Source organism: Pinus tabuliformis, chromosome 2_1 (assembly GCF_031772625.1).
Source record: "Pinus tabuliformis cultivar Carrire ecotype Pingquan chromosome 2_1, CPIR1, whole genome shotgun sequence".
Taxonomy (NCBI): domain Eukaryota; kingdom Viridiplantae; phylum Streptophyta; class Pinopsida; order Pinales; family Pinaceae; genus Pinus; species Pinus tabuliformis.
The window spans coordinates 497,249,242-497,262,497 of record NC_142299.1 but is presented as its reverse complement, the minus strand read 5'-3'; positions in this window follow the sequence as shown (position 1 = coordinate 497,262,497).

Genomic DNA, 13,256 nt, shown 5'->3' with positions numbered 1-13,256 from the left:
AAAAAAATAAAAAAATAAAAATAAAAATTGTACAAGTACTTTTTCATATTTTTTCCGCTGCAAATATTTTTGACAGCATGTTATTTTTGCAGCACAAATGACGATTCAATAATGGCTTGCAAAACAATTGGAAAATTATTTAGATGATTTATGAACATTTGGCATTAATATTGTTGTTGTGTATTTTTCTATGAAGTTTTAACTTGCAGAGCACAACAAATCTTTGTGATGCCAATTGTTTTACTGAGCACAGTGCATGAAGTCATCTGACAACAGGGAGTTAATTTAATTTTCATGGTTATTTTTTAAAAATGGATTGTTATCAATATCATGAATTGGAATGAATATAACATTTTTTATTTTCCTTAATCTGTTTTATTTGACATTTAGATTTTGCATAAGAATCAGAAAGTAATTTGGCCATTTCTTTTTTAACACACTTATGTTATTTATGTCAAGTTTTTTTGCAGGTTTGGGATGATCGAATGATCATTGAAGAAAACTAATTGTGCGCACAATTGGTCTTCAAATGATCAATTCCATGAGAAACATAAGAACAATTCCATGTTCATATCCACCAAAACCATTACCTTTCCTCCCTTTTGAATTATAAATCCAACCAAGCAATTCAAAGCAAGCCACAGTGATTTTTCCCAGTAAGAGTCAGTTGTTCATTTTCCTTTCTTTACATACACTTTCCGCTTGACCCACAAATAAAAGCAAGAAGCTCACTTACATGCTTATTGCCCATTGTCATTATTATTTTCCATTGTCGTCTTCCATTTTCATTTTTCTTTTTCTATTCTTTTTCATTTCACAAATAAACTCTGCTTTAATGCAAATTATTGAGTCCATAGTCCTTTGAGTTTAAAATCCTTGCAAAAACACCTTGAGGCTTGCATGTTTTAATGGCAAGTCCTCATGCCGATGAACAATGGGAATACATCAATGTCCCTTGTTTATCAGATCTTCTAGGTACTCGACAACAACAAATTATTCGTACTTAGCAAGATGTGTTTAGGCATCTTGACTCTCATTGTCATCAATGGTGAGAGTTCTCGTGTTGACTAGTGGCATCCATTAATGGCCACTAAGTTAATAATTTCTTGTTATGTTCGATATCAGAAAATTTGTTCACATAGCAAGAATTGTGACAATGAGTTTTGAAGACATGAAGACTATCATTTTCAGCATTTTGGAGAAAATGTAGAAGATATGCAACTACAAAACTACATCGAAGCTGCGGAATCAGACAGCAGTTGTAGAACCAGATAGTAGCTGCGGAATCAGACAGCAGCTGCAGAATCAGATGACAGCTGCAGAATCAAATAACAGCGGCGAAATCAAATGGCAGCAGCAGAATCAACACTATTCTGCAACAGATTCAGCAAGTTTTAATAAAAGCAAATAAAAATTCATCTTGACTCTTTTCTCCGTGACTTGTCCAATCACTTGAAGAAGATTATGATCAGAATTTCGCAGCCACCACACATGCAACTCATCCATTTCTAAAGGATAAGTTAAGGTATGTCATTTTCTAACTTTTTACCATAAAATTCCTTGAAAAGCTAGATTGATAATTTTTTTTAAAAATCATTTCTCATCCTCATCTCATAAAAATTGCCAATATCATCAGTTTGGGGGGATATATTCATATTCATATTTTTCCATATTCATATCACATTCAAAAGCCCACATACTTTCAAAAGATATTAACTATTACATTATTTTTATGAGCATATAAAGGCTTGTCAAAAATATTAAGAAGATTATTGGATATAAACACAATCATGGTTGTCATACAAGAACCAACTATGATACAATCCAATAAAAATATACTTTGCAACAATAATCAAATTATCATTAGGCAAAGTTCAAAGATCAAAAATGAATGCAACAACAAAAGATGGTTGTAACACAAGAACCAACCATGTTGCAATTCAACTAAAAGATTTTGCAGAAGTATGAAGTTATCAAATGATATCATACAAAGTTAAGTCAAAGCTCAAGGATCAAAAAGAATTAATGTAATAGATTGCATGAGGACATGCAATAGCTTCAATTGGGGGGTATGTTGGGCCTTGAAATTGTCATTTACTTCCATTATGTTTTCACTTATATTTCCATATTGTCATCTTCACTCCACCTCTATTTCATTACATTTACCTTATCATTATCATTATTGGGTCACATTTATGTTTTTCCAAACTTTATTAATTCTTAGCATTTTTAAGTGAACTTATGGTTAAAAATTAGAAAATAATGTGCATATGCTTATACCTAACAAGTGGGATGAGATTTTTGATATGTGTAGGTCAAAAGGAAGCTTCTAAAAGACCCTTATGTGGCCTCCCAAAACCAAATTCAAATTTGAGTGGAGAAGATCATGGGATCATGAAGATATGTGTCTCATTTCCTATTTGTATTGAAACTCTAAGAAGACATGTGTCTTATCATTTCCTATTTTGATTGTAACTCTAAAGATATGGGGAGAGATTCATGGACTTTCATTAATGAAATAGCTTCTCATCTTTCTGTATAAATAGGGGAAGTTTTCTCCTTTCATTTTCATGTGTAAAATTAGAGTTATGCTCAAGCTTTGAATACAGAATTAGATTGTGGCACCTTACTCATGAATGTTCCTTCATTTTGACTTGATTTTGCTTACATATGGAGCATCTCGATTTACCATCTCTCACACTTTTAGATCAGCTACCTAAAATGTGTGAGATTTAATTGCTTTTATAGATTAAAGTTTATTTGCTTTCTTAGTATTAATTTTAAAATGACTGTGTAATCTTTGCTTTTCTAAAAACATTTCAATAGGAAAGATTTATGTATTTTCCAATTGGATTAAGTCTGAGGCAAGAGCTCATAATTATTTAGTTTCCTTTCATGTTCATTTATTTTCTTTCTTATATCAAACTATCAATTCATTGTATAATTGAATAAAAGATCAGGCCAAGAAGATGGCTTCAAATTGGGTGATTGAATGTTCAACCTATGCAATCAGTGAGCTTTACTTTTTCGTGCTTTTATATTTTCTTTTAAGATCCTCATTTAATTGCATTCACTGATATTCATAAAGATCGTTCTAAGAAATTGATTTAATCATATATCAAGATTGAATGGTTGAATATTTAATACATGCAATTACTGAATTATTTTCTGCACACTTTACTTGATTTTCTAGGACATTAGAAGTTAAAGTATAAATAGTTGCTTACACATCATCTCAAGAAGGTAACACTTCATAATTGAATGTTGGAGTAACTAAGTATACATTTGTTGCTTTCGATTTCATAGGTTAGTTGAATTTCATTTTCATTATTAGATGAATTGGTTTTCGTTATTTTGTAGTTAGATTGATCTAAACTGAAAGACAATTTCTAACACATACAGTGCACGCATGCTTCACAAGTTTACAAAGCCCCCGGGTTGAAAAATTAAATGACAGGCAATCACTTTGCCCCAACACTTGCCTTGCTCGGATTGATGCCCTTGAGTCCCACTCAAAGATACTCAACATCTCCATGCCTTGAAGATCGAATCTTCCTGTCTAAGATGGTATCTTCCTGCAACTCATTCATATACTCAGGGCCAAATCATCAATAGTCGAAATCTGTGTATATTCCTAGGGATCCATGATCATCGAAGGTTCATACAACTTCAGATTTTCCACATTTACAACTGAGTAAATATGCATGTAAGGAGGTAATCTAATCAAAATGCATTATTTCCAACCTTTTCCACAATCTTGAAAGGGCCATACCTGATGGGTTTCAGTTTCTTACGTTCTCCTTTCAACCTGTCTTTACTGATATATAGTCATATCTGATCGTCAACCTGAAAATGATGATCAACTCGATGCTTTTCATGGCACATTTTGTACTTGGCCTGACTCTTCTCTAACTAATCCTACACTGCTTCATGTATCTATTGTACCCGTTGAATGAACTTAACTGCTTTGTTTGCATCATCATGTTCACCCACTTTATCCTCTTCACCGAACATGAAATCCATCGGTGACTTTGGTAGATACCCAAAACATGTTTCAAATGGTAATCGATTAGTTGAAGAATGTAAGGCTTGATTGTAAGCATGTTGCACATGAGGTAAAGATTCATCCCACAAATTAGGACGTTTACTACAATAGCCTCGAAGAATATATATGACTATCTTGTTCACCACTTCTGTTTGCCTGTCGGTCTGTGGTTGAAAAGTTGTACTCTTCTTCAGTTTTGTGTCCATGAGTCCCCACAAAGTGGTCCAAAACTCTCCTACAAAACGAGTGTCTCGATCAGAAATAATGGAAGTAGGTAACCCAAAATGAACCCATACCTATTCGAAGAACATCTTTGCAGTTTGTTCAGCAGTCACTTGCTTTTTGCACAAAACAAGAATGCACATCTTGCTGAATTTGTCAACCACAACATACATGTAATCATGCCCTCTCCTAGACATAGGAAGTCCTCCAAAAAAATCCATGGAATTGTTGTCACATGGTCGCAAAGGCACTGGAAGTGGCATGTACAAACTGATCTTTCGATTGCTTGGCTTGTTGGTCGAACACATCACACATTATTTAATGTACTTAACAACTGTTTCGTACATGTGAGGCCAGTAACAATACCTTTGAATTTGTGCCATTGTTTTGCTTACTCCAAAATGTTCTGAAACGTGAGAAGAATGTGCTTCCCGAATAACATGCGCTCTTTCTGTCTGTGGTATGCACAACTTACCCTGATGATATAACAACCTGTCATGAATATGATAATTGACTTCTTCCACTTGAGCACCATGAGTTAGTGATTCATAAATATCTTTGAAATCAGCATCTGTACTATATTGTTCTATATAAATTTCATGTTTTAAAGAACTATTCTGCAGTACTATTAAAGCATTCAAAAATGGTCTACAAAACATATCAGCTACTTTGTTTGTGACACCTTTAATGACGAGATTGTTGCAATTTAGTTTGAGACTGAAGGTACTGAAGCGGCTGATGATCTGTGTGAATCATTATTTCATTACCCATTAAATAATGTTTCCATTTCTTAACACTTTCAACCAAAGCAAACAGTTCTTTATCATATGCCAGATAATTCATTATTGCCTTAGAAAAAGTTTCAGAATGAAAACAAATTGGTTTCCCTTTTTTAAGTAAGACTACACCCATTGCATAACCACTAGCATCTGTTTCAATTTTGAATCACTGTTGAAGATCTGGTAAATCTAATATTGCTGTTGTGACAATTTTTTGCTTAAGTGTATCAAAATATTTTTGTTGTTTTCCTCCCCACTAAAAGGGAACTTTATAACCTGTTAAAGCATGTAACGGTGATGCAGTCAAAGAAAACTGAGCAATAAATTTCCTCCAATACTAAATTGCACCTATAAAACTTTTAACTTCAGTCACATTCTGTGGTCTTGGCCACTTAACAATCACATCAATGTTAGCTGGATCGATTTTCAAACTTCCACCTCCAACTATGTAACCAAGATAATTCAGTGAAGTTTTTCCAAACTCACATTTGGAAAGTTTAAGGTACAATTTTTCCCTGTGCAACACTTCAAACACCTGCTTAACATGCCTAACATGCTCTTCCATACTTGAACTGAAAATCAGAATATCATCTAAGTAGATTATGACAAATTTATCAATGTATGGGAAAAATACATCATTCATAACCCGCATGAAAGTTGTTGGAGCATTACACAAACCAAAAGGCATTACTAACCATTCAAATAGTCCCTACCTAGTTTTGAATGCAGTTTTCCAAATGTCATTTTCTACTATGCGAATTTGATGATACCCACTTCTTAAATATAACTTAGTGAAATAAACAACATTTTTCAGTTGATCAAGTAAATCATATGTCCTGGGAAGAAGATACCTATTTTTTATTGTGATTTTGTTTAAGGCCCTAAAGTCGACCCACATTCTCCATGTCTCGTCTTTCTTAGGAACCAAAATTATAGGTGAACCACATGGAGATGAACTGGGTCAGATGAAACCTTTTTCAATCAATCCCTAGATTTGCTTCTTTATTTCTTCGTTCTCTATAACTAACATGCGATATATTTCAATATTAAGAAGAGGGGAATCAGACATCAACTATATCTCATGTTGTATTTCTCGCTTAGGAGGAAGATGTTTTGGTTCTTTAAATAGACCTGGAAAAGATTCTACCACTTTAACCAAACTATCTTTAAACTGAGACTCACAACCTGAAAAAGATCTTGTAGATCCTTATGCTGTTCTTTTACAACCATGAGTACATATTTCTTACTTGAAATTATTAAACGCTTCATCTGATTAACTGAAACTAAATCCAAGTGTGATTTGAGTTTATGTGCCCTGGCAATATATTCAATTCCATATTTCTTAAGGTGATATTTATGCTCTTTCCTATGAAACACTGCATCACGATCATAGAGATAAGGACTTCCTAGCACTACTCCACATATGTCTGTTGGAATCAAATCTAAATCCACTTCATCAATGTAATTAGTTTTGATGGCAAATTTTAATCGACACTTCTTTGTGACATTAATCTGAGTCTCTTTATTTAGCCAACCTAATGGGTATGGTCTTGGATGATTATGTGTCTCCAAACCCAATTTCTTAACTAAATCTTCAAATATTAAATTTTCCTGTGATCCATTGTCAAATAATGTATCTATTTTCTTGTGCTTGGAAGTTATCCTTATATGAAATAATTCAACCTTTTTATCCTCATTCAGATGATTTATGTTTGAAGAAGGTGCAGAAGTACTAGAACTTGAACCAATGTTAGAAGTTTTACCTGTCAAAACCATTGTAGTTATTTTACCTTCATCACCTGAGTAGGAGCCCAAATCTTGTTGGATTGTTGCATTAGCCTTATTTTCACCTTTCTTCTTCTGGAAATTCTTTGGTCTGAGTTCTGGGTGAAGTTTCCAACATTTGGATTCACCATGTCCGATCCTTTGGCAATGAGTAAAAGTAGGTCTTTCACTTTCCTTCTGAGTTGTCGCCGATTTCTTTCCCTTCAAATTGCTCTTCCTCTTGTTGTGTTTGGAATCATTGATTTCCAACAGTCTTGATGGTTTTTGTGAAAACTTAAACGGTCTGCCACTTGATTCAATATGTATGGCTTGAACACACACTTCATCAAAGTCATTAGGATTAAACATCAATAATGTATGTTGTAAGTATGAATGTAAACTACTAATGTACTTTAATAAAGTTTCATGTGTATCCAATGGAATACCAAGCGCCAAAGCTTTCTTCCTGAACTCCTGAGTAAACTCTTTAACATTCTGCCCCTTACCTTTGCCTCAAATGTAACCAATCAATAACAGCTTGCTGCATGTATCCCAAAGGATAGAATTGTTTCCTGAGAGCTTTTAAAAACTGATGACTCTACCTTTCCTCTTTACATCTATTTGAGTTTTACTTTCCCACCAGATTAAAGTTGTTCAGCCCATTCTAAGTGTAGCTAACTGAATTTTCGTTTTATCATCAGAAATGTTCTGAATATGACAATACACTTCTAATGGCTTAATCCAGTTATCTAACTTTTCAGGATTCATTTCGCCATCATAAATAGGTAGTTCAAATTTTACATCAAGTTTCAAAAAATATGTTTTCTTAGGTTTATTTTCTGTTTCAGAATCTAAACTGGAAGAAGATGATAATGATGATGATGATGATGATGATGGAGATGATGGAGGAGAAGGAGGTTTATCAGCCCTGCATTTTCCCTTGTCCTTCTTCAATGTCTTTGAAGAAGAAGTTGCATCTATCGCCTTCTTATCTTCATAGAGTTCTCCCAACATAAGCCGCATGCTCAAAAACACTTTCTGAAACTATTCATCGCTCATCTTCTCTTCAGGAGTTTCACCTGCATCAGATCCTATCATGGTCGATTTATGAGTGACTTTTCGCTTTCCCATATCTGGACCAAACTCCTTAAGTGTTCCTTCTCCACATCGCGACTTAGACCTGGTTAACATTCAGTGGAAAAAATTCTACAAAACGCAACCTGCTCTGATACCAAATTATATGATCTAAAATCTATCATAAACTAAAACTGAAGTAGAATAGATTAATTGCCAATAGTGAATTGATCGTTAACATTAAGTGTTGAATGTGCAAGACTCAAAGAAAGCAGTTGATTCAAGACTTAATCATGAACTTAAGAAACATAATTAAGCATGAATTTGCAGCAAAAACAGAGATAGAAGACATAAAACATTGATTACAGAGTTTGTCCCTGATGGACTACGTCTCCAGGTATGCTTTCAAGATGGGCGTCTGCTTTATTAGGATTGTTCGAAAGAGGTATTTTACACATAAAAACACCAAACTGAATGTGCACACAGGCACTTCTAGTCTCTGTCAACAAAAATCTCTCTCTCCTAGCTTTCTAATGCATGTCTCGGTTCCCAATTCCGCCTCCGGATGGCTAAGATACACTGAAAACAACAACTGCCTCTCTGGCTCAGCGTCTGCATACAAGACTCAAAATCACTCTCCTTTTTTTCACCACGAACAAAAAGGTTGATTTTATAGTGAATTGGGTTCATTCGAGGCCCCTCAAGCTCAGATAGGCATGAATGTGGTTGCTTTGAATGCTTAGAGTTATGGTCTTGTCATATTGTGACACCTTAGGATAGGGTTACATGGTGGATCAATTAAAAATAGCACAAAACTTCAACAAAAACCCAAAAATACACCATAGGTTAAATTAAGCTCACTAGAGGTCAGGTAACAGCACGCAGGCCTTGACCATGCCCATGTGAACAAGGGCGGTCTAACCACAGGCCGCCACCTTCGCAGTCACCCTCTGTCAGTTCCGGTTAACAGTGTGGTGCCCGAACTGTTTCACGTGACAGTTGTTCCCCAGTGGCGGTCGACTTCAAGACTGCGGCTTCCAAACTGCGTGCTGACTGTTCACATGTCACAGTCCCTGATGGTTAGGAGCGCTGCGGTCAGGAACTGGCGGTTGCAGTCTCCGAACTGCGATTTGGCTATCACTCGTTCATATGTGCAACACAGTGCGTTGCGGTCTTCTCCACGCGGTTAGGGATTGCATTGTTTGTATTTTTTTATATAATAAATTTTGAATGGGTTATTACAATGGCTTTAGTGCATAAGTTTATAACATGTGTTTTACACCATAGTTTTAGTTTCCCTTAGGAATTTAGCTTTAGTGCTAGGTCTTAGGTTAGGACTTAGACTTAGGCTTAGGGCCATTACAAAAGATCTTTCCACCTAGCTTAGGTTTAGTTCCACCATAGAGAAAACCCATTACAAACATCTTTGTCACAATATGAAATTTAATCATTAACACCATGACAACAACCTGGACCATATCCACCATGAAGAGGTAACCAACACCCTGAAGAACTGAAGACACTAGCGAAGCTAACGACGTTGAAGATGACCTGAACTCTTTGGATACACTGAACTAACAAGATCCTCCTGGATCAATAGTTCCTACCACCTAACAAGTAGGACACGTGGTGTGGCTTTGCATCTAGCTTTGACAAAGGCTCAACAGAGTCAGTGCATAAGATGTTATATCAAGGGATATCTACAATGTATCTTTATGAACCTAAAGTACATGGACATGATGAAAATCCTTCCACCCATAAACTTTAGAAATGTACCACAAGAGCCCCAATTTGAAGAGTATACTAGTGGAAAAAACTCATGGAAAGGTTATTAGAGGGCTCCCTCTATGAGACAAAGGGACAGATTTCCTAATTGTGCAACCCATTTTTGAAAAAGGTTTCTCTCTATTGAATACATGATACACAATATCTATGAATATTGACAATCCTCATTCGCTACTATGATTATCAGATATTGGCATGAAGGACCCACTTAAGCCCTTATATGGCTAGTTACTCAATGGTATTTGGATCCCAATTCAATAAATAATAGATTAACATGGAAGGTGGTTCCACTAATTGTCATACATAGGGAATATGTTTACCTTGCACATTCCTATTAATAAAAAATTTACACTATCTAGAAATATGTAAGATGTCTAATCCATTGATATTGATGATCTAGGATTTCAACTAAATAATTGAACTAGGGTTGACTTGTATAGATTAAGGGGATCACTCCTCCTAACTCATAAATGTTTGGTAGATATGGAGGAAAAGGCTTAATCCTACTTGAGATAAATAGAGGATAAAAAAGAACAAATTGTGAAATTTTTGTTTAAATACCTAATTCTATTAGTATAAGAAATTTGAATTGTTGGCAACATAATTGAGTTCTATTTTTGGGGGCATCAATGATAACATGGGAAACTCATTCCATGAATCAATTCCTATAAGAATAAGATTTACAGTGTTTTTCTTGGGATTCAATCATTTATCCACATTAAAGTAATAAAGGTCAAAAACCACATATATCCTATATTGCTCTATAAACTAAGGATACGGGTCTATGATGAATATAATATGAGTATAAAAGACAAAAGAGGACCTTTGATTATTTCAAAGCTTGTAATACTAACGCTTGCAAAGAAATATGGAAGCATGAAATGTTTGAAAATAACATAATATTTTGGGTTATTATAACCAACTTTAATGATGGACATGAAGTATGGCTAGGATACCTAGAAGATGAACTTGGTGAACAAGAAATCAATGGAAAAGAAAATTACATAATGCTACCTCAACATATGATTGTAGATGATATAGCTAATTGAAATCAACAAACGTATGGGAGAAGTGCCAAAAGTCTTCTATCAAGTGAGCAACACCTCTAGGTGAGAGTGGGATTGTAGTAAGAAACGCTAAACATAAGCATAAGGATCAACTTGTTGTGTATTGCATTATCATGTGTAGGATTTAAATGTAATTACCTCAATTAGTTTATTAGAGGATGACCATGATTGAAATGCATAATAAGACATATTATGATTATTCAAGTTGCTAGAAAATAATTGCAATGGTGAGAGACCACTATGGTATAAATGTAAGAGACTAGTATGGTATAAATATGGAGAGTGTTGAGTGTTTTTCTAACCATATGGAATTGTTAATGAGTTAAGATAAAAGAGGCAATCAAGTAACTAAGGTTAAATATCAATATGGGCATCATGATTTCATATGAATGAGTTGTTGGATGCATGGTATGGTATATGATATAGAAATTTAATCAAAGAAATGAGGGCATGCGCTACCTACATGTGGCGATTGAATGATATCAATTGGGAAACCAAGAAATGGTTTTAGGATATGAACCAACAATTATGTGTAAGGATGTGAAGTGAATGATGAACTTCAATTCATTCAGGAAACAACTACTAAGGATACAACGTCGCAATGTGATGAAAACAACGAAATCAAAGTTATGCTTACGTTGAGATTGCCAGAGGAATGGAAGAGTAAGTTATATTTCTATAGGATATAAAGGAGGCCAAGACAAGGGAATGCTACAATTTCTTGGAGAACAATTAAAACAATGAATGGTGGGGAAACTTGCAATGCACCTACAATTATAGTGAAGGCTTCAAATTTTAATGTGTATTTTTCTTTTATGAAAAGTTGTACGATATGTAGAAGTAGACAATATCTTTGAGTATATGGATTTTGAATTTACATTTAGTGTGAGAAATTATAACTAATGATTGCATGTGTGTCTTGCAATATGTTAGCAAATTGAATCAATTGTAACATATGGACACCCCTACTTTACATTGAGAATTGGAAGGGATTTTTTCTTGACTTATCTCTTCTTCTTCTTTTTACAATAGTGTATATTTCTCTAGAATGAGAAATGTGGTTATATGTGTATGGCCAGTGCATAGGAATGTCATTAAATGTAAATGTAGTAGTTTTTTACATGAAATTATGTGAAAATATGCATGTAAGCATAACCAATGTACATGAGTATGTATTTATACACCCTCTTGCAAATATATCAATGTGTATCAACAAAATGTGGTATATATTGTTGGTTGTGTAACCATCAAAGAATTAGGATAAGGGAACACTTATTAAGTGGCCAATGGAAAGATGTTCCACACATTCATGAGAAACACTAGCAGTAGTAGTATTATGGATGTTGTGGCATCCATACATGTATGGTGAACCATACCCACCTTGTTCATATAAGGGATTGAGGTAATCATTCCTTTAACCATGCTTGATATCATAGGTATAATTTTTTATATCTGTGAACATGAATGGTACTGCTACCTACGTGGGGTATGATACCATGATAACGGCAAGAGGCCTTTCACATGTGAAATTTTTGGAAACCTTTTGAAGCAATCATGATTTAAGATGTGTTGACCCTTCACATGTGAAATCTTTGGAAACCCTTTGAATGAATCATTATATAGAATAAGTTGACCTTTCACATGTGAAATTTTTGGAAACCCTTTAAACAATCATGACATATAATGTGTTGAAGTTAAAAGTGGTCAAATCGAACAAATTATGAATCAAAGTTACTTATCAAAAAAAAAAATTGAGCCTAACAAGCTTTGATTTCACCCCAACATGCAATCAGTTAACCTAATCCTTCCTAGGCACTATGAAGAATCCTCCTAGTGTGCACTATGACAAATCCTCCTAGTGTGCACTATGACAAAGATATAAGTTAATTGAATCTCCTTTTATGTCCCTTTCATTTGATAACAAATTGTGACATGGTTTGCTCTATAATGATGACGATGTGACGACTATGGAGGATATTACATGCATGGCATTGAGTTATTGGTTGTTCAATTTGTTGGGAAGAATAACACATTCCCCACAACATTAATATTATAGATGCATATTGAACCTAATTACTCATGATTATAGATGTCCACAAATGTTTCATTTAAGATGAATGAAATACTTTATGCATATTTGGCATAGGTTTATATAGGCCAACCTTTAATTGTCTTAATACTTGTATAAGAACATGTGGTCAACTTATAAAACAAATATAAAAATAAGTTGTTTAGAGTAAAATTAAAACTTAAATATAATGCCTATTAATATTTTCTACCTATACTTAAATTACAAGAAACAATAACAATAATAATGTATGCATAGGTTAGAAACCATAGTTTTGACCTTGCCTAACTTTCTTGTCTAATAGTGCCCAAATCTACAAGCATATACATTGGAAACGATAACACATATATTTTGGAAATAATAGTGTATGGTGGCCAAATTTGATATGGAAAATGTTTGGTTTTTATGGCTTTATTTAATCATCGACCATATTACTATGGGCTATGAATAAG